Raw genomic sequence first — 22,801 nt, 5'->3', positions numbered from 1 at the left:
GCAGCTTTTGATTCACTGCAGTGAGGCCCTGGATTCAAATCCCAGGTGGGATTGGAGTCTGTTTCTGTTTGCATGTTTGGGTTTTTCTCGGGTATTCCAGTTTCATTTGGGGTGTAACGATAAATCAGCTCCGATTTCCTTAATTTTGGATAATCAGTGATGGGTCAATACATGGAAAAACAATCTTGTTTACTTCTGCGCTCCACTGTTGCCAACTTAGCAACACATTTCATGGACCATAAACTGTCCCTTAATAAAAGATAATATTGTTGTTTTCAGATCGTTTTTAAATAATAAAATGGTAATATAATAATAATGCAAAAACAGATTCTCAAAGATCAATAAACTAATGTTCATTTAACACTGGAACTGAAAGACATTTTAACCCCCCCCCACACACAAAAAATACATAAAACAGAAACAACAAATAAAATGAATTATGAAATCTCTGTAAATAAAACTGTCCTTCAAAGATAATTTTGTTGAGACTAACAAAAGAGAGAGAGAGAAAAACAATAAATCATACAAATAGAAATTGAGGTCATTTTAATTTATCATACTATTAAATGATTTATTGCTAATTGCAACAGGCTTATCTGTCGCTATATTTACAAAATTTCAGAGGAAAAAATTGGTATCAACCGAAATCGGAATTGGTAGGTCAGGCTTCTTAAAGTTGATATGATGTAAAATCAACTTTTTTGAGTTTTATATGTTAAAATATTACTCTCTCATCAAAAACATGCCTGTAGTGGCTCTTTGCTTCTTCCAGACATGTTTGAGGAATCTTTGGCAGCTATTCCTGTGCCCCAAGGCCCACATTAAATTACAAAAGTCAAATTTATTTTAAGTTTATTTATTGTTAAAAAACAGACTTCCTTTAAAGTGGTAAAAGTGTGAACTACTATGTTTCTTTTTTGTTTGTTTGCTTAGTGTGTTATGTTTTTATTATGTAAATCTCTTTGAACTACCTTGTTGCTGAAATGTGATTAACCAGTAAAGTAAACCTGATTTGGCTTGACAACTAAAATAGCAAATAGATATTTTTTATCTTAGAAATTTCTTGCCCTGACAGAAATATTGAGCACATTTTTACAGACTAAAAGGGAATAAAAATTATTTCATTGTTGAATTTACTCCACTAGGGGGCTCTGCAGTTCATTTCACGTTTAATGGCGGACCGGAAGTGACTTGACGGCGGACTGGAAGTCGTTTGTTCCGCCGCCTGCTGCAGCAAGTGAGCTAAATTAACCTTAAAACTTCTTCTTTCTTGCGTTTTTGAGTGTTGCGTAACGTAGTGTTTTGAGTTGAAGCTATGGTGAGTTACGTTTTTGTTCTACATGCGGGTTTTTGGCAAATTAGCATTTAGCTAACGGAAATGCTGTGTTATTTTGTACATTAGCAGCTAATTAGTACAATGGTAGCTGTTCGTTATTTCACAGTAAGGGTTAATGCTGATGTTTGTCGTACTGTAAACTATGTGACATATAGTTTTTAGTTAAATCAAGCATAATTGGGGATGATTCACTCATATGGTTTACTTTAAATGTTATTGCAATTTTGTTTTCACTTTGTTTACATTTTAACTGGCACCAGGCAATAAATAACGACAACAAGAACAATAACCAATTTATGTTGTTTGTAACAATTGTGGTGTCATGATCTTTGTTTAAACTACAGCTTCTGTTCAGAGTTATTGATTCACCTGCTCTTCAGCTGGGAACTCAACAAACTTTGAAATACCCTCTGCAGCGGCATTACGAGTACAAAGCATGGAAAAAGCCTCCAGTTAAAGGAGCACAAGGTAATATTTATGCACAACATACTGCTGATTAAATTGCTTCAATAAGTATCTTCAAAAACATTCTTTATGTTCAGTAGATAGGCTCCTCTGATATTCTAACCTTGGATAAATCTGTAAGAAGAGACCAGCAGAGGACAAAGGCACGGCTTATCATCTTCATCATTGTTCAGAACCGATTAGCGCTGAGGTCTGAAGCAGAAGAGGCAGAAAGGCTGGAGAAGGATGGAGTGATCGGAAACGCAGCAGAGAGCAGAAGCTGTGGGGCTCCACGCGGCCATGACCACGGGGCAAATGTGCAACAGATGCTCGGGGCGTGCGTGTGAGTTGTAGTCTGTTTGGTGGCACGCCATGGCAACACAGACGTTATTTGCACATCGTATGTTTGACACCTCAACTTTTGTCCATTTTCCCAGAAAAAAAGAAAACAAAAAATTCATAATCAAATCTGAAAATATCCTCAGTTTATGCATGGAGGCTGAAAAAAGTAGCTATTTTCAGGTTTCAAAGTAGTTTTTATAGATACTGCAGATGCTGTCAGAGTGGATATGAAGTAATTCTAATCAAACGTTCTGTCTTTTTGTTCTTGTTGTGTCTGAAAAGCACGTTGGAGTGCTGTACAGCCGATCTGGTTCCAATTCTCTCACTCTTCATATCAAGTGCTTTAAAAGAGGTCTAAACACTAAGGTCATTTTCTGTGGATACAAGAGGCATGCAGCAGTGATAAAAGCCACCATATGTACCTAGCCACTCACTCAGGAGGTAAACCTAGGTGAGTAAGACTCAAACTGAACTTCTTTTAGAAGACTTTAAAGGATTCCTTGCAATTATGGGTGAAATTACACTAAAATGTGCAAACATAGCCAGAGTAAATTGGCAGGTCTTCATGAACCATGTGGAGCAAAAAAAGTTTAATTCTGGTCTCCTTTGAAAGATAAACCTCTATCACAATCCCCCCGCCCAAAACCCGTCTTCAAGGAGTAGGAATGTTTCTTCATGTTACTGGAACTGAGTTGCAGATGTTTGAACACACAGAGAAGAAAGAATTTATTTTTATGCCTTTCTCTTTCTTTTTGTTTTGTAAAATTATCTATGGATCTATTACAGTTTCATGTCATTTGCACAAGACCCCAGCCCCAGCTACCCGCTGGAGGGCAAAAAGCTGCTGACCGGACGATGACTAGCATTGGTTTTAGCTGTTAAGTCGTCTACATAACGCGCTAAATCTTAAACGTACGCCTGTTGTGTAAAAGAAAAGGGACGCAGTGCTCTGCTACTAATTGTCAACACTCCCAGCCAGCATGCCTAGGTGGGACCCATGTGGGGAAAAGGAGGGCAGGCCATATGGGTCCCATATGGGTTTGTTCACGGGTTCCACGATGGCCCCACATGGGCGCTACATGGGCCCTACATGGGCAAACCCATCGTGGAACCCGCGGACAAACCCATATGGGACCCATATGGCCTGCCCTCCTTTTCCCCACATGGGGCCCACCTAGGCATGCTGGCAGGGACTGTGACAAATAGATAAAAAGGTCAGGAAAAAAAATTAATTAAGAAATAGCGAGGGAAAGGGAAGTAGGTCAGTTATGCTAGTTCGATATGAGAACCGTAACGTGTAGGTGTGATGTGGAAATTGGTGTTTCGTTTCATTTAAAAATAAAATAAAATAGGCAACCCACACGCCAGCTCTGAGAGATCATCAGCAGAGCCACCGCTCCAAATAACCACCGCTGTGTTAGCTTAGCTAATAGCGTTAGCTAATCTACTGCAGCGATCACTTAATCATCTAAAAATAAACCTCAAACCTGAAAACATAAAACTGTGACAGACTGGACGTTCTGTTCTTTTTGTGGGAAATGTTTGTGTGTTTTTGGTGTTGAACCCTGATACATTAATGCAGCTGTTGGCAGTTGCTATGGCAATGAGTCTGCGTGTAACGTAGCGACACAGAGAGCTAGAAAAAAGGATACCAGCGGTTTTGACTTATTCTTCAGCGGTTTTCCTGCTTTATTTTTTCCTTCGCTGTGGCGCGCTGCACTGCATTAATAATACCCGCATCACCAGGTTTCATTTTGTTAACTGAGTTGTTTTATTGCGGCTGTGACTGACATGAAACAGAAACATATTTTGCCCTCCAGGGTTTCTGGATGTAAACAATAACATGCAGAGGGTTGTTGATTAGAGCTACTTGGCTAACTCGCTAATTAGTTAGCTAAATGGGGTTAGGTTAGGATTTTTTTTTTTTTTTGCTTTATTATTCAATTGTGAATATATTACTTGAAAGTGGTTTCAGAACATTTTTTTTATCACAATAAATTCTGGGACAATTTATCGGCCAAATAAATTTGTTATTGTGACAAGAATACATTTTCAAAGATCAATAAATCTCAAATTCTAATAGACATTTAACACTGGAACCGGAAGACATTTTACAAACAAATGAATAAAACAACAGAATAGCAAATAAAATAAATTACAGAGTATCTGAAAACAATATTGTCTTTCAAAATAAGAGCTGGACCAAGGCACCAGGCTGAAGACCAGTTTTGGTAGAAAGAGAAGAGCAATAAATTATGCAAATAGAAATAATTGACTCAGTTTTAATTTGTCATGCAATTTATTGTTTTAATCGCTCATTTAGGATAAATGGAGTATTTTTGAATTTCAATAACATGTTTGTGGAACTTAACTCCAGACTATTTGAGGTTTACTTTTTTCATAGAGCATCTTAAATATAAAAAAGCTGGAACGCCTCCACGCAATGCCACTGTCACTTATACTGGGTGATGTCTGCGAAGCAGCAGATTTCGCTGACGCTGGTGAGGAAGATGGTGTTGTTTTCTGACAATCCCGCTGTGAGTTTAATTGCTGTTTGAACTCATAAAATCTGCAGTTTTAGGCGTTTTTAGTGATTCATCTGCAGCTGTTGTCCCTAAATCCCGTGAATACAGGGGGTCTATTGTGTTGCTTTACATCCTAGCCTGATTTTAAACCTGTTTACAACTTTCTCCATGTCCTCCCTGCTGTGCTGTTTGGCCATTAACGAACTCCTGAGACCTCAACAGAACTGTTTCAGCAACCGTCTTCAAAGGAAAGCGGTGCGCTGGATTCTATTTACTCTATCAGAGTTAAATGAGCTAAAATCCAAATGCACACCAGACAGGAAAACATTAAAATGAAGTCATTAAAAGTATGGAATTATTGTGGTTTGAATGCTTTCATTCTAAATGGGAGCCGCCCAATCCGTTTCAGTGATGGCAAATATCTAAGGATCTGAATCTCCTCTGGCTTCCTGGCTGTTTTTTAGAGTAATTAAAACATAAACATGTTATTTTTCTACATTTATCAATCAATCTAGGAACGGGATTGAACCCCAAAGCAAGAAAACTCTGGAGTGCGGTCAATTTTACCGTTTTATAGCATGGACATTTGCAACCGATACTTTCTGGAGAAGAGTCAGCAGTTTGTTTTCTGCCTGAATGTGCAAACATAAAAGACTAAAGTAAAGGGACAAAGGCTAAAGATGCCCGGTTCATTATTATCTCTAAAGAGTTGTAGTCCAGTGAGGCAGATTGATGCAGACTTAAACTGCAGTCCTGGCTTAAACTCCATTACAATAAATCTTTAAAGGTTTGGTCCAGAGATGTAAAACTGAAACTGTGCCTCCATTAATCTCTTTGCCTGGTGCGCTTAAAAACGTTAAAGTTAAGCCTTTCAGCCTGTTTTCTGTTTCTTCCCAGAAACCAAAGAAATCGATCAACAACTTATACCAGTGACAGATTAATCAACATTAATCAAATGTCATATACTGCATATAAAGGACCATTTCCACCATTTTTAACAACAAAGGAGACAATTTATGTCAATAATAACTATTTAATATTATTTCAGTTACCAAATAACCAATAATTATTAGGTTATGAATAATTATAAATTATAATATTTAAGAATTATAAATATGTTTATAATTAATAATAACTATAATTGCTTGTAATAACTATAAATATTGTAAAAATTTATTTATAATAGACAAAAATACAGATTTTTGTGACGTAGTTATGTAAATATAAAAAACATTAATTTGTTGCAACCCTCTTAAAATGGCTGTTGATGGGTGTGCTGTGGCAGTGCAGGGGTTAAGCTCAACCCAGACCTCAGTCCTCGGTCGTCGCTGGTTCGATTCCCGGCCTGGTGACCTTTGCTTCATGTATTTCTTCTCTCAATACCCGACTTTCCTGGCTGAGCACTTTCAAATAAAAGGCCACTAGAGCCCAAAAAAGTTTACTGTAAATGGTTTGCCTTTGTTATTGCTGCCTTATTTCTATGTATGAAATTGTGTGAGTGTTTGTTATATTTTCTGTTGCTTGATTTATGGGCAACATATAGAAATGAGCAATTTGCTAACATTCATTATTATGCATTTAAATAAAATCAATCACTTTCTGGTGTTTGTTGGGGTGAATTTTAGAAAAATTGTATCTTTTTGTTAGAAACAGCAGTAGGAAGAGTTTTACAGTAGTTTGATCTGCAGGTAATAAAAGCAGGAGATGCGTCGGCTCCAGAGTAACGGCTCTTCAAGTGATCAAACCCGGTTTTCATTATTAGTTTGAAAACAGTTAAAAACTTGGTTTATATGCAGATATAAACCAAAGCATCCACATTCAATTAAAATGTGACTTTTGCCCATACTATAAAATATAGAGACTGGCTTTAGCCTAAATCATATGGCAGTGAATTAGGACCAATGTAGACAGAAGAAAAGGAAATTACCACAAAAAAAACTTAATTTTAAGATTAATCTCAGACATTTTGTAGAACAAATAGACATTTCTGAGCTCAAAAAGTCAAAAATTAGCAAGACAAAAGGACATTTTCAAATTTGTCAGAAATTTTTTTGAAATTCAGAAATTGTTTTTTTTCTACTTTTTTTGAGATCTCACAATTTTTGAGTTTTCTTCTAGCAAATTTTTGACACTTCACTCAGAAAATGTCATGTATTTTTCCTAGAAAATGTCTGAGATTAATCTGAAAATTAGTTTTTTTCTTGACAATTTATTAACTTAGTGTCATAATTTCAGATTTTTTTCTAGTAAGTTTCAACTTTTCAAGCTCAGAAATACCAAAAAGTTTTTCTAGAAATTTTCTGAGATTAATCTCCAATTTTTTCTTAGTTTTTATGCCAGATATTTACTCTTCCGTTTTTATTTTTCTTCCTACAGTGGTGACAATGCGCCGCTGTAAAATCAAGTTAAACTGTGAAACGGTGAGAAAAATAAAAGCATTGATGCAGACTGTGAGGCTGGGGGATCAGAGAGTCCATTGGGTCCTCTGCTGTCAACAGAGCAGGCTTCCCTCCATCATATCAGTGGGAAACAACGGAGCATCACGCAAGATCCGCCACACATAGGTCACACGAGCAGAGCTGGGGAGGAACAAAGATGCTGCCTGCTGTTCCTGGATCGGAACAAACTGAACTTGATGTGATCATTTCAGCAGCGGGAGCTCTGGAGCGTGCAGATTTGATTCTTCTGTCAAATTGTTCACAGGCTGCAGCAGGATTTCAGGATAGCAAAGTGTACTGGTCGGGATTATCTTGACTTAAATTGTGATGTAAAACTGAAACAAACTCTTGCTTTTCTATTTCATAAAACTGCCAAAGTGGGGTCATTTTATTAGAAATATAAACTGCTCAAGGGTAACTGCCTCATACCAAGAAGGTCCAGAGTTAAAATCTTTCTGTTAAACTATTTAGTGGTGGGAGGGGATGTGAAATTAAACCTTAAAAACAAGCCATGTAGATCTTAAGGGCCTGGCAAGTTTGAAATGTAGTTCTTAACAACAATTCTGCGACAGCAACGAAAGCTACTGATCCGAAGGTTCTCTAGTTTTAATGTGAGTGTTGTGGTTTTTAACCAGGTTGTAAGATGTTATGTGGGAAAAGATTAGAGCGTGAAGTGAGCAGAAGTCTTTAGCGGCCCCCTGCTGTCTGCATGCATTCGCTGAGATTTACACAATAATGTGTCCGTACAGCATCATAACTGCAGACACTGTATCAGCAGCAGGTTGCCTTCTAATGGGACGCATGCAGCGTCATCAGCATGAAATTTCATGTTGACATCAGAATAAATTTGTTCTCAGGTTATGAAATGGAAAATGAATAACACTGGTCCAAGTAAAGAGCCTTATTTAACTCCTGTGCAGAAATGGTATCTCATGGTGTGCTTTCAATGTTTAAACTAAGGAGTAATATCTCCATCTAAGTAGATTTCTAGAGCTGTTCAAGGTCTGAATGTGTTTGTATTTGGTGCAAATTTAGATGTCTTTAAAACAAAAAATAAACAGGAAGCTAAGTAACTTGTCAAAAATGGGTCTAAATTAAAGCCATTAATTGGCCCAACAAACCCACTCCAGCGTTTCCGTGGTAACATGTCCCGTCGTGTGGACACACACTTTTTTCTTTTAATTGTTTACAATAATACTCCATGCTCGTCTCTGTGTGCCTAAATGGAGCTAGCAAGATAAATATGTAGCTTGCTGTCTGACACTTTGGTCTGGAGCTAAGTATTTAGCCTACTAATTGAATATTTAGTTTAGATCTAAATATGTAGTTGTGAGCTACATATTTAGTTTACAAGTTAAATATTAAGTTTGCTAAGTAAATAATTTTGAGCTAAATATTCAACTTATCTAAATGTTTAGTTTGAAGCTAAATATTTAGCTTGCTATCTAAATATTTAGCAGGAAGCTAAATACTTGGCTTGCTAACTCAGTGATGGATTTTTAGCTAAATATTTAGTTCTAAATCGTAAGTAAATGTTTAGTCATGAGGTAGATATTTAGTTTACAAACTGAATATTTAGTTAACTAGATATTTAGTTTACAGCTAAGTATTTAGCTAGCTAACTAAATGTTTGATTTGAAGCAAAAATATTTAGCTTGCTTAATGTTTAATTTGAAATTGTTACATTTATAAGGGAATAACTAACATGGTGAAAATATGATCCTCCATTTTCTCCCGTCTTATGAAAGACTAAATATCCCAAATTATTGATGATAATTTTTGGTGGTGTAACTTTTCAAACATCACTACCAGAGATAATTTCTTATTAGTCAGAAAAAACAGAAATTAAGGGTCGAAGGAGCTGGAATACATTACCTGGCAACATTAGAAATAACTCCACCTGTCCTCATTTTAAACATGGTTGGTCAGTAATCAGCGCTGTGTTCACTGAACCTCAGGATCGTCCTGTTTCAGTTACTATTTCATGGTAGATGTCATTTTGTAAACATTTTAAGATATTTGTACTTTGATAAAGGTATCTTGGGCCCAATTGACAAAATAAAGTTTGTCTTCGTTTTCAACAGATTCTTTAGACGGAGGAAGAATTAGTTTTACTCCGGCCTCGTGGCTTTGATGCCAGAACCCAAGACATTTGTTTTCTGCAAGTAGAGAATAAACAGCAAGAAAGAACAAAAGTGAAAAGACAATCCTCTCGCATGAACCCAAAACACTCTCCAGCTGTGGTTAAAAAATCAGTCAGAAATAATTAGAAAAACACTGCTCATGCATGGCACCAAACCACGTCGCCATGACAGCTTAATCTAATTTTCAATTTGCTACAAATATGGGAAAAGAAGCCTTGTAAATATATCAACTTTGAAAAACTGAAGCATTTGATGTTCCAGCACTGGAAACAGACATGGAAATCTAACCAGAACAAGTATGCTAAACCATTTTCCTTTTAGGCATGAAGATGCTGGTGGTTAATGGGAAAGTCTCTGGGTGGTTGGAGTAGTTTTGGACTCTCCAAAACTACTGCTGTATGTTGTTTTACTTATTTACTCACCTGCAGTTGATCTCATCAAGATTAGATTATAAAAGCACCTGGGAAATGTTTAAAATGCAGGATAATTCAGTCTTGAAGTTACTTGAGGTTTACCTGCCTAGAGACCGAGACCCAAACAAACTGAAGCAGTTTAGTTTCAGTTTAGTTTTTATTAGTTATTGTAGAAGTTTCAAATGACATTTATTCTGTGCCCAGAATGCAACGCTGTACCAGGGCATAGTTCTCCAGTGAACAGTTTAAATCTGATGTCTTTTCCAGCAGCCATTGTATAGCAGATGCAACTGTAAAAACAGCTGAGCAAATTTGCTGGAGCTCAGCTTGGGTTACTAGGTAACGGGCGTAACTTCACTGGGGTTGCTAGGTAACGAGCGTAATTCCACTGGGGTTGCTAGGTAACGGGCGGAACTTCACTGGGGTTGCTAGGTAACATCAGTGGAGCTTTGCTGGGGTTACTAGGTGAAAGTGGCTGCTTATTTGTGATATATTCTGTGGGTTTTTGAAACGGCTAATTTTCCAGACACCGAAAAACCTTAACTTATTGCCTAAAAACAGCTGGTGGTTTTTAAAAGCAGCAGAAACCCAAATGGAAGTACAGAAACATGAAAAATGTGAATTTTGCATAAAGGGCCACATTTAAACGCAATGTTCCGGTAGGTACTGATTAGCAATTGAATTGGTCCTTTAAAGAGTTATTATAACATGTCATTGGTACATGATGGCTATCAACATGGTTGTATTAAATGCTTTAGTGCTTTAGCATTAGCTTCTGCTAAATACCATGTTGGTATAGTGGTTTTACACAACTAATGTTTGATTCGTGCTTTAGTTAGCGGTGCTACCGTGTTTCCCTGAAAGTAAGATACTTTCGGGGAAACACGGTATGGCTCTGAGTAGGAAGCCAAACTTTAGGATCCATTTATCATTTCAAAATTAAGATCCCATGTTCAAAACTGTTCAATTTTCAAACAACAAACCATTTTATCCCTTATGTAATCATCTCATTAGGTAAAATTAATATTCATCCCAAACAGAACTACAGCTGGCTATGTTATTTAAAAAATGGTTATGTTTATGTTTTCATAAAATACAAAATCTCAAAATATGAGTAAAATACCAAGTGTTGTATGCATCGACAACATTCTAGTGTTATTTTTAAAACAGAAACAAAACTGAAGTAAAATGTAACGCATAGTAGAGGGAAAAAGTGGAATTGAGCTGTTTTGGCAGAAACAAAAATCTTCTTCTGCATCATTAAATATAACAAGCAACAGTTAGCACTAACGGTGAGCAACACTCAACTATAAACATTAACCAAGAAGCAGCAAGACGAAACCAGGGAGCCGTCATCCTCCTCTCTCACGCTGCACGAAAAGCCTGCGTCAGTGTTTATGCAGCCAGGTCACGCAGTGCAGCGCGTCGGTCGCCATGACAGGTGACAAAAACAAACTGAGCATGTGCTTATGCTACATTAAATAAATACAGTTAAAAATAAAAATACTTGCTGTTGCAGTGTGTGCAGAACAGTACAAAAACAAAGAGTCCTTCAAAAAATCTGATCCTTTTTATGGGGTTACAGAAACATTTGTCTCCAAATTCAAGTAATATCTACAATATTTTTGCTGTTTCTGTCCTCCTCCAAAAAGCTGTTCAGACAGCTACTCTGTCATCCTCACAACAGCCAATAAATCTCATCTGTAGTTACTTAGTTTGTTTGAGTATTTGCATGAAAACAAAAGCCTTAACTGTGGCAATAAAACTCAATGGTTGCAATCACACTTTACTTTAGAAATAATACACAAACGTGTGCTTTTACTGAAATGGGCTGGACTAAAAGCAACATATTTGAATTGTATCTAAAGAACTGGACGCTCTGCTTGTAATACTTAACTTTATTCTGTAAAATAACTAATTAAAGCATGTTTGTGGAGCAGTTTGCACTAAATACTTGGGTTTGATGTGTTTCTAGCGGTGCAGCGGGTTCCTGTAATCCAAAACTCCCTGTTTTTCACTACAGTGTCGAGACATAAATGCTCCTACCCTTCTCTTCCAGAATATAATTTACGGTGCATGCTGCTTTGAAAAGATCCTATCAGATGGTAACCATGTGTTGCATGAATTCAATTACGGCACAAAGAAGTTCCTCTTAGACAGGGTCAGGGGCGGTGTTAGAAGTAAAGCTGCGCTGGGGCACAATCCCGCCATGCATAACTCAAATCTCATCTTTTCAGCATAAAGTTTGATAAAAGTCTGCTGCATATGCAAAATCTGAATCAGTATTTCACATGAACCTGACATGCAGCGTTGCGCTGCTGCCCTGGAGCTGAAACCTGGAGATGAATCCACTTTGCAAAGAACATTTACACAAAATCTCTGAATGAGTAAAAGTAACACGAATGCGCATAGAAGTTTAGAAAGTCTCACAGCTTGATGTGTTATTTTTTCCCTACCCAATCTGGTTCCTATGATGATGTGCTATTGTAATTATACATAAAAATAGGATGACTGACTTTCCATCAAAACTCAGAAATTTTGAGGTTTATCTCAGGAATTAAAAAAAAAAAAAATATATATATATATATATATATATATATATATATATATATATAAACTTGGAAATTTCTGTTTGAAAAGTCAAAAAATGTGTGAGAAAAAAGCAAGAAATTTTTATATTGATATCAAAAATTTTCCAGAAAATAAAGAGATTTCTGGGCTCCAAAAATAAAAAATGTGCCTGAAAAAAGTTAGAAATTTTTTGATTAATCTCAGAAATTTTCAAGAAAAAGCAATGGCATTTTTGAGCACCAAAACTGCAAAATGTGCAAGAATTTTTCTTTAGATCAATGAGAAAAAAATTCTGAAAAAAAATGTATGTTTGAAAATCTAAAAAATTGCAAAATCATGAATTTTGCATTTAATCTCAGACATTTTCTAGAGAAATCTTGGAAATTTCTGAATATCAGAAGTTGAACATTTTCAGCTTTTGACATGTTCAAGTTTTTATTATAAAATCTCCAAAATGTGATTTTTTTAAAAAATCTTGTCAGCAATAAACTAATTAAACGTTTAACTGAACCAGTTTTGTGGGAATGGAATCATGTAGCCAAAACCTCAATGATTGTTGTTTATTGTCCTTGTTAAATGAAAGGCATCCAGTTTGTTTATTGTTTTTGGCTCGATTGAGGAAAACCGAAAAAATATTTTGTCTATTTTCAGCAATAAAAACAGAATCTAGTTCCGGTGTCAAATGTTTATTAAAAAATTAAAGTTTATTGATCTTTGAGAATGTGTACCTGCATTGTTATGCCTTTACCATTCACTGACTTGAAAATAGTCTCAAAACAGCAATACTGTCGTTTATCGCAATAACTTTTGGTACAATTTATCATCCAGGAAAATGTGTTATTATGCTGCTAAGTCTCAGGATTATTTTCACACCACAAAGCAATTTGTTTTATCACTTTAAGTACCAGAACAATAAGACTTTTACTGGAATCAAAACTATAAAATGACAAATTCCTCCGTCTAAAATGATGAAATGAACGTTGCATGAGGAGGAGCACCATTTTTGTCACGCCATTTTCCGAAGGGCAAGAGCTGTGAAATGTAAGAGTGATGCATCGGAAATCCCTGATCTTCCATGCTATGAAGTTCACCAGATTTATTCGACTCAAAAAATGTCCAAGTCAAGCGATTAAGGATTCGGCGCCTATGCATGCGGTTGATGCAGTACTTCACATTTTCAGCTGTTTATATACTCAGGGCAGTAAAATGAAAAGGGGCCATTTATGGGCTCTGAGTATAAATAAAGCTGTGAAAACTCAATGTTTCCAGCTGTTAATGACTTGCAGTTTTGAATTTTGTGTAATATCGGTGTTTGTTTACAACTTCTGTCTGCACAGCGTGTCATTTTGAAATGAAATTCGTAATCTCAAGTGAAGATCCAGTTATTTACAAGATGGTGTGACACGCAGAGGTTTCATTCAAAATAGGGGATTAAAAAGAAACAAACAAAAAGGTTAAAGAGGCTCTTATAAAAGCAGCTAATTAAAACCAGGATCCACGAGGAGAAGACCAGAGACATTTGCAGGAATAACAAACTACCAGAGAACAAGTGGGGGCAAAAACAACACACACACACACACACACACACACACACACACACACAGCGCAGACGAGTTTGCATCATATTCATAATTGCATGAAAATACTTGCATTAAAACAAATCCATGCTCAGTTACTATGTGAATAAAGAGGATCCAGATGTTTACATTCCTGTAAAGAGGCCGTCCATTAAAGTGTGTGTGTGTTTCTGGTGTGTGAAAGCTCAACCTCAGGAAGAAAAACTCCCATCGTGAGCTCAAGAACAAGCTAAAGTGGACCTCTAATCAGGGTCAGCATCCGTCCATCTGTTACTGGTGACATCCATGTTAATTTGCTGATGATGTCAGCCATGTCAAACTTCAGTTCCCACAAGTCTGAACAGGATCTGCGCCATCTTGGAAGGCAAGCAAAGCATAGATGAACCATGGCTTCCAGACCAACAAAACGAAAATACATGGACACTGTAACCAATGTGCAAGAGAAATATACATGAACAAAATGGCTGCTGTCAGGATCAGCCCATATGAGACGGAGAAGGAAACATGCAAGACGATGTGGACAAGAAGCCTCCGATCTATTATGACATAGTTCACTACTCGGTAAAAACGAAGAGTGGGTACAGCATGGAACGTCACGGCCTGAAATCGATGAACAATAAATGTTAAAACAGATTTACAAACATATCGTCTGAATAACAAGGTTCTGTTGACCGGCAGAGTAAGTACATGTAGTAACTTACATGTAGGATACATGTCGATAAAAGCTACATTAGCTAAGCTAATTTTGTTAGTTTGCACCAAGTACTGCAGTAAAGATCTGTGATATTTATCTTGGTAGTAGTATTACTCTATTACTTTGTGATAGAGTAATAGTTGTAATGCACTTACATTGTTAGGTTAGATAGGATTCAGGTGAGAGCTGGTTCTGAGCCTGTGACTTGTTTATTGTTGTCATAGCAACTGCATACCAAGATGGCTGTTGTTACAAACAGGTAGGCAGAGTAGTCAAAAGTTGTACTCAAGCATAGCGCTACTTCAACATATTTTTACTCAAAAGTAAAAAGTACTGAGTGACTAATAAAATGATCAAACACTTAATATTTACAAATTACATAATCAGACGGACCAAAATATAAAGTTTAGGGTAAATTTTGGTGTTATAAGGTCCAAAATAACAATAATTAATTAAAAACAAAACAGTCAGACAAAAAAGCTTTTTCCAAATCAGTTTCTAATACTTCATAATATAATTACTGAAGTAAAAGTTAAACGTACCGTGAAATAAAAATATTCCTAAAACATTTTTCTGCTGTTGTGTGCCCACTAGCTAATCAACCGCTGCTGTGTTCAGATGATCACTTCTTAATAATATTAATATGTATTAATATTAATAATCGCAACATAAACATTAAGCCTGAAAACAAAACCGTAACGGACGTAGCGCTCTGTCTGTGTGGGAAATGTCTGCATGTTATTTGGTGTTGACGTTCCTGATACGTTTGAACGTAATCTCTGCTACGGTTGGCTAACGGAGCTGTTGTTAGCTGGTTGCCATGGCGACGGGTTTGCGTACTGCGTTTCCGTTGACTATCATTGCAAAATTTGACATTTCGAAAATAAATTTGCTTAATGGGAAACATCAATTTCTGAGGGCTTTTCTTCTCATAAATTTTCAACTTTTGAAGCTCAAAAATATTTTTTTCTAGAAAATTTCTGAGATTTTTTTTTTTTTAATTTCTGAGTTTTTTTATTTTACTTTTAGAGATAAGAAATTTTCTAGACAGTTCCAGATAACATAAGTCTCCTGGTACTGAAGTAAGGAAAACTTCACTAAACATGCATACAAGTAGTAACAAACTTGTTGACGGAACAAATGACAGATAAGATATATTTCTGCTTCTCGGGTGCCCCTCTCCTTTCGGATGCCGCCTGGGCGACTGCCCACATCAAAAACCACCACTGTATGCTTGTTTTCAACAAATAGGTAGTTCTGTTAATATGCATATGTAAAATTAAAAAATCTAAAATTTTCAGATTAATTGCATGCATTTATGCAATAAAGTTGGCAGCTTTAATTATTACATAATGCAGGTGTAAAGATGTTTTATTACATTTTGAAGCCCAATTTTATTATATAGTTACCTATTGCAATGTTATTACACAATGCAGCGTTACAAGTAGTGATTTAATTAATGGCGACATAATTTCAGCCGACGTCAGACGGAGGAAGGTGTAACAGACAAATAGAGTTCAGTTCCTCACGTATCAGTGATGCAAAATACTCCAAGATCTTTAGAAACATTCAGCCAAAGTGTGGAAACATTACTTTCTGACTGAATGTCACCATCAGCTGCAGCTGACAGTTTCCCACCAGATGCACAACAGGAAGGGGACAATGCTGCCCTCTTCTGGTCAAGATGAAAAGTGCCTTGTGAATATTATTGCACATTTTAGAAATATTTTACACACAACAAAAATGATTTAGGAAATAACAGATAACATTATGACAGTTACTTTCACTCTGTGAACACATACACTTATAATTAAATTATTTCACCAAAAATGGTTTAACATATAAATAACCCTGGATGTTGCATTTGGAAAATGTTTAGGATACAAAATTGGCCTTTTAAATTATAAATAAAATAAAAGAGGAATATTCTCAATAGGATTCCAAAATACAAAAATAATGTGTTAGAAGACAAGAAAAAATTGGCCGATGCTCAAGGTATATGGCACATTCAAAGTAATCTGTCGTGTAAATCAATGAGGAAAACAATGTCATGTTGTTTGATTAAAAAAATCTAATTTTATTTGTATAGCACATTTCAGCAGCAAGGCATTTGAAAGTGCTTTACATCATTAAACACAAAAACACAGAGTCATACAACATTGAATCAACAATCAAAAACATTAAATGGTCCTGCCAAAATTAAACGAAAAAAAAAGAGAGGGGACGCCAACCAAAAGTCCAAGAAAGAAAAATATATTTATAAATACTGTGGAAAAAATGCAGATGAATTAGTGATGTTAAATGTCACAATAAGTCATTCCTAAGTGATTGTGAGAAACATCCGTAAAAGATAAATGAGATTTATTTTCTTTTAACAAGAACCAGCAGACAGGCTGAAAGCATGAAGTTGCCCAGAAGGTGGCAGTGTTGTCCACATGTTGTCTCATCTGAGCGCCCGCTGTTTAATCTTGTGTTTAAAACAGTCCTAGTAGATGTTTGGGGAGATATTAATATATACATTTATTTTGTTGCATTTTAACACAATGTAAAGACAAGATAGTTTGTATTAATTGTTGAGGTTGTTTCCTGTCTTCCCTCTTGTATTTTGTTTTATTTGAATCGTTGAATTTTTACATTTCTGTGAAAATAATTAAGATGTAGGTAAAAACCAGATTATGGGTGTCTATCCAATCCTTTTAAAGAATTTCTTCCTCTTGTGAAAATATAATTTTTATGAAGTGTGAGAAGAAAAGTTACAGTTATATGATCAGACCTGCGGCATTGTGTCTGTTTTGGGGAATTAGTTTTTTTCATGTTTATGTTCTTAAAAGTCACATAAATTAAGCGTCTGTCTCTCTCTGCTTGTGACAGGAATCTTTAATTTAATCATCATCATATCTGTATTCCAGACACAAAAAAGATCCATAGTAAAAAGATAAATAAAGGTCCTTTGTTTTTAACGTGGTTAAAAACTGAGGACTATGTTTGGACAAAGCACATAAAACATTGTTTAATGTTCTTTTCCAAGAGACACTGAGGAGTGGGAGCAATGTTGCTAACTTAAGTTGGTATATAGTTATTTATTATATATATTTAATGTCTTCAGACATGTCTTTCAACTTTTTTTCCAAAAAAGTGACAAATCTAGTGACTTTTGTCTAAAGGATGTGATCTTAAAACAGGCTTTGGCGAAATATTGGAGAATATAACAGAATTACATGGAAACATAAAGAGAGCACATCAGAACCAATTTGTTCTGTTTATCTGCAAAAAATAGTTGATCATCAAGGATTTAGTTACTCTTTAAGTACAATGTTACTGGACGTGAGCTGCGCTTCTATTGACTATATAATTGCACAATTTGACATTTTGAAAATAAATTTTCTTAGTGGAAATACGCTAATGTTGAAAAAAAAGTTTTTTGATTAAAAGTTTTGCCGTTTGAATGAGGTGTTTTTTTGAGCCTATCAAAATTGATTTATTGGGCAACACGAGTTATGTGATCAATAACAGGATGTTACTACTGCAGGAAAAGACGAAGAAGACGACGACAGGAAGTGGTAGGAGGATGTTTTTGTGAACAAACTTATTCATTTCTGATTTTAATTGCTTTTTTAAAGGAAACAATGCAATTGCAAAATAGTTTTTATGCATTAGTGTAATATTCAGAGAAGTTTTGTGCACAAAACAGAGTCAGTGATAATGAAAAGTGCAGAAAGAAAAGCTGACACGATTCCCACAGTGGCTTCTCTATCTCTGAACCAACAGAGTGAGAAAAGTATTTTTAAAAATGTTCTTTTGGCTGATGAACACCCATGTCTGAAGGGGTTGTTAAATTGTTTTTTCAGCCAGAGCGGGTTAGTCAGACAGGCTCAGAGGAAGACGAAGAAGGCCAGCGGAGCGAGGAGAAACGGAGCGGTCCCACAATGACGCCCAAAAGGTTTGGTGTGTTTTTCAGCATGTAACGTCATCAGAGACTACACTTTAGTTTCAAAAGCTCGAATAGAAACATCAGATGTTCCATTTTGCCCTCACTTTGAAGAGGATTTAAAAGGAAAAAAATGTTTTTACTTGAAGTCCTGACCTTTAAATCCACTCATTCTGGACTGAAATACTTGAATTTGGGCTGGAACAAAAAAAGAATTGAAATAGAACAATAAATATGTAAAAACGTACTTCTATTGTAAATGAAACAACCATTTTGCCATCAGATTTTTTTGTGTGTGTCAGTTACTAAAGCTTTTAAGCCTTCATTCATGACATGTTGGCTTTTCCACTGGCTTGTTTTCTGCAGCTCAGTTCCTCATTGTTAGACTCCTGAAACTGTCAGCGGGCGGAAAAAGGAGCTTTTGTTCCAGCTGAGTTGAGAGACTTTTGAAAGTTGGACATCTCAGCTCCTGTGAAGTAATTTCAGAATAATTGCAATTAATCAAGAACCTCGTTAACCTCATGTAGATGCAGTCGATGGTAATTAAATAACAGTTGATGCACATTTAAACAACCTTAAAAGCTGCTGGAAGAGGGAAGAGGGCAAGTCAAAAGAATAATTACGGGAGGAAAAAAGAGCAAAAAGTAAAGGAACAAAATGAGTGTGCATAAATATATGAGCAGCCTCTCAAGCCTTTCAGGCCAGTTTACAACCTGAAGGGCCATCTTTGTTCGCTCTGTCGGACAAAAACCGAATGAGTGCTCGCATTCAGCCGGTGTCAGCTCTATGCTTTACCCGAGCGCTGCGTGGAAGCGAATTAAAAGTAAAGTTAATTAACCACTTGAGTAAGTAGAGCAGTCAGGATGGAGCCAAATCAATTAGCTATTGGCAGGGGACACAGAGCTCGGGGGGGGAGGCCGCTACTAACCGGAGCCAACACAGTCCTCAAACACAACCTGACGGCTGAACAAAAACCGTTATTTACATAGCGACGTGCAATGCAAAGATGAGCTGGAACAGCAAGCACAAAAATAAAGCTTTACAGCATGTTAGGTGACCAGTCAGTCAGCGACGGACTGCACAGCATTTCTAATCGTTTGTTTCATTTTTCCAAAGAAAGCCACCAGATTATTAAAGGAGGAAGTGTAAAAATAATCAGCTGAAACAAACAACTTGATCATGCTAATGTTTTTTTCCTTTAGACCATTTGAAATGTTAAATAGTGTTAAATAGTGTTACCTTCTACATAATACTGAGCTGATAAAGTCATGAAGAAAATGAGAGCTATAGTTGATTAATATGATTGTTTATTAGGGCCATTATAGGCAGAAAAAAGGAGCAAAAAAATCTCAGAAACAAGGAAATTATTTCAGCTCAAAAGGTTGTAAATTTGTAGGAAAAAAATGGTAATTTCTGAGCTCAAAAGTAAAAAATGTTCAACTTTCAGAGTTCAGAAAGTTCCCACGTTTTTTCTAGTAAATATGTGAAACTAATCTCAAAGTTTGAGTTTGTTTTTTTTTCTCTTGGAAACAGACGAGTTTCGGTGCTCAGAAATCTTCAGTTTCTAACTCAAAACATTTTCTCAAATATATTAAAATGTTGTTAGAATGACTTAAAGATGCTTCATTCATTATCTTCCAATTAGTTTTGATTTTGCGTTAGCTCCTGCTAATGTTGTTAGCAAATAAACAGTAGATCACAAGCAGATTCATTTGTTTCAACAGATATCGTCTGTAAATCGGCACATGAAGACTTTGTGGTAGTTTTCTTCAATCCAGACTTTCTGTGGGTGTAACTTTAGCCTCCACACAGGTTGGTTATTATTTTCACCATGCTGTCTTTGTTATTTTCAGAGAATTTACAAAAAAAAATCCAAACATATTGAGAAAACAAAAATCTACAGGGCAAAAAAAAAAGGGTTCCTGGTTCTGATAAACCTGGTGGTCAGACAGAGACGGAGAATGCTGGAGAAATGTGCAGATTTTCCTTGGAGTTGAAGTTTCTAGACAAGCATCAAAATGTGTTTTCTGATACTCTGTTTTCTGGGACAAATGGGTCACAGTAACGCGCCTGGATCCACAGGAAGCAACGCTCACACACATATTCCAGCTCAGAAAGGAGAACTGCAGGGTGGCGAGCTCTTAATTAACGGAGCGACAATTTGCATTTCACACCTGACTGAGCTCCTCAGAAACAGGTTGCACTCGCAGACCGGACACAAGCACACATGAACGCTCAGCTGGAGTAATTTACACCGCATTAAAACAGATGAGTCTGCAATAATCTACCATGCAATTATTCATAGTCTGCCCTCTGCAACTTCTGTAATATTTTAACGTTGTTTCTCGTTTGTACAGGAGCCGTGAAGTAAATAAATACACAGGGAAATATTTAAATATTCTTTAAAAGGACATTTCATTATTTTAAATTACTGAGAATATAATTATTATTATGAATTTTCCAATCGGTCGTTTCACACGTTGCAGTCGTGAATTTTTCCTACAGCTGTTGGTTACCTAAATTCAGTAAATATGCAATTTATGAAGCTAACTTTAGAAACCTTTTCAACTACTGCTGCAGCAAAACAACAATGTGCACAGAAGAAAACACGTTTCCAGTTTTAGACGTGACTAATTGAAGCTCAGGGAAAACAAAAGGGTAAATAATAAAATAAAATGAAGTTGTTCAAACAGCAAACACAGTCAGAGGGATTCAGCAAACAGCCGACGGCCTCACCCAACCAGCAGGTGTCACCTGTGGTTTATCAGTAAAGTTTAAACGTGTTGCCGCTCAGGGTTCAGTGAACGTCTATGTGATCATGAACATCTTTTCTTTTTTGCATATTTGCAGAGGCAAAGCAATAAAAATCATCAGATCCTAAAGTATGGTAGCACAGTCATATGAAGAGATGTTCATAAATAGACACAGACATAATTGTTGATAATTTTCTGTTTAACTTGTGCATATTTTCTTATTTTTTCTAATGATTTTATCTTTGAAAAATTACAGCAATAAACATGTAAGCAGAAAGAATTACTGCAGCTGGAGCTGAGGCAAAATTACATAAAAACATGAGCAGAATGGTGACACTTTGAACCCATTATACTATTAAATATCTTAAACAAAGAAGTAAAAATGTATAGAATAGATAAACTAGTTATATATAGTCACAAAAATAGACAATGTTTGCTTCTAAACCTCTAATAATTTGTTAAAACATCTAATAAAAACTCAAATTTGACAGGATTGAAAGATAAACACATCTCAGTGTAGCGTGAAATAGATGATGGATGCTAACCCTTCGTTAGCTCATGCTAACCAATTTCACAGATGACTGAAAGTGTCCATTCTGCATAGAAATGGGAGAAAATATGCAATGTATGAAGCTAACTTTAGAAACCTTTTCAACTACTCTGTCAAAGACATTCCTAAAGTATTTCTTACTTTTTAAATAAATCTGGAATTTAGCTAATATTTGACCAGTTTCAAGCCATTTGGTCCACTAGAAGAAAAAAAAATCATTTTGGGACACATCAGGTGTCTTTGTAAAAGAGATTTTCTCCAACAGTTTTGAAAACTTCCACAGAAATTGCTGAACATGATTGCCGTTTTAAAGCTGACCTGTTGAGCTAATTGCTATTCGTCCCAATGTGGGTCCTCTACATGGTTTTCTGTGTAATTGTGATAAAGTTACAACATGTGGAGTTTCCATTAGTACATTTCCAACAACTGCATGTGAAGAGGTGTAAGCTGAACTAATTCTCCGTTATCAGGCCATTTCTCCCTTTGACTTTTTCCACTTTGTTTGAATTCCTCCAGGTTGCCATGAAAGCCTGCCTCATGTTTTAAAACCGCGTCACAAAGGAAGGGGAACTAGAAAGACAACCGTTCTTCTGAACAGAGAACGTATTCAACTCATCCTCCTTAATTTATTGGATAAAATTAATTGAGAACTGAAAAAGAAGGTTGTAATAAAAATTAAAAGTAAATGGCTCTGGGCTTCTCTGTTCGGATTGATCTATGGAATTAAAGAAATATGGAAAGATGAGAGATTGCCCTGGTTTGAGGTGAGCTGAGGGAGGAGAAGATCTGATTAAAATAAAGACGTTTCATAGATTTTATGGTGAACTTGCAGTTTAACTCCTGGAGGGTAAATTAGCCCAGATATCTGTGAGTGAAAAGGGAGCGGTTTGTCAGAATGGTGTTAAATCAAACGACTTCAGCCTGATCAGTCTTCAGCCTCCATGTCTGTAAACTTCAGCTCTTGAATCAGTCCTATTGTAAAAAAGCAGAACAAAATATAAACTATTCCTCCACAATCAGTCAATACGAAAAATCTGTTTTAAAAAAATGTTCAAATATGATCATCTCAATGCAGAGTTGCATTGA

General features: G+C 36.1%; 1 long non-coding RNA gene across 4 annotated transcripts; it reads left to right on the top strand.

Moving 5' to 3' along the window:
• The first annotated feature begins 1,124 nt into the window (after positions 1-1,124).
• LOC103143247 (uncharacterized) lies at positions 1,125-22,403 on the top strand. 4 transcript variants are annotated; one of them, XR_001663002.1, is made up of 6 exons: positions 1,125-1,318; positions 1,681-1,804; positions 1,882-2,123; positions 2,405-2,573; positions 18,333-18,424; positions 22,232-22,403. It is a non-coding gene; the product is annotated as an uncharacterized LOC103143247 (long non-coding RNA). The 4 variants fall into 4 exon arrangements; XR_476771.2 differs by lacking the exons at positions 18,333-18,424; positions 22,232-22,403 and adding an exon at positions 7,024-8,155 and having other exon boundaries at positions 1,126-1,318; positions 1,879-2,123; XR_001663003.1 differs by lacking the exon at positions 18,333-18,424 and having other exon boundaries at positions 1,127-1,318.
• Positions 22,404-22,801: the final 398 nt, after the last annotated feature.

This window comes from Poecilia formosa, unplaced genomic scaffold (assembly GCF_000485575.1).
Source record: "Poecilia formosa unplaced genomic scaffold, Poecilia_formosa-5.1.2 Scaffold106, whole genome shotgun sequence".
NCBI classification, from domain to species: domain Eukaryota; kingdom Metazoa; phylum Chordata; class Actinopteri; order Cyprinodontiformes; family Poeciliidae; genus Poecilia; species Poecilia formosa.
This window is presented reverse-complemented; position numbering and strand designations above follow the sequence as displayed.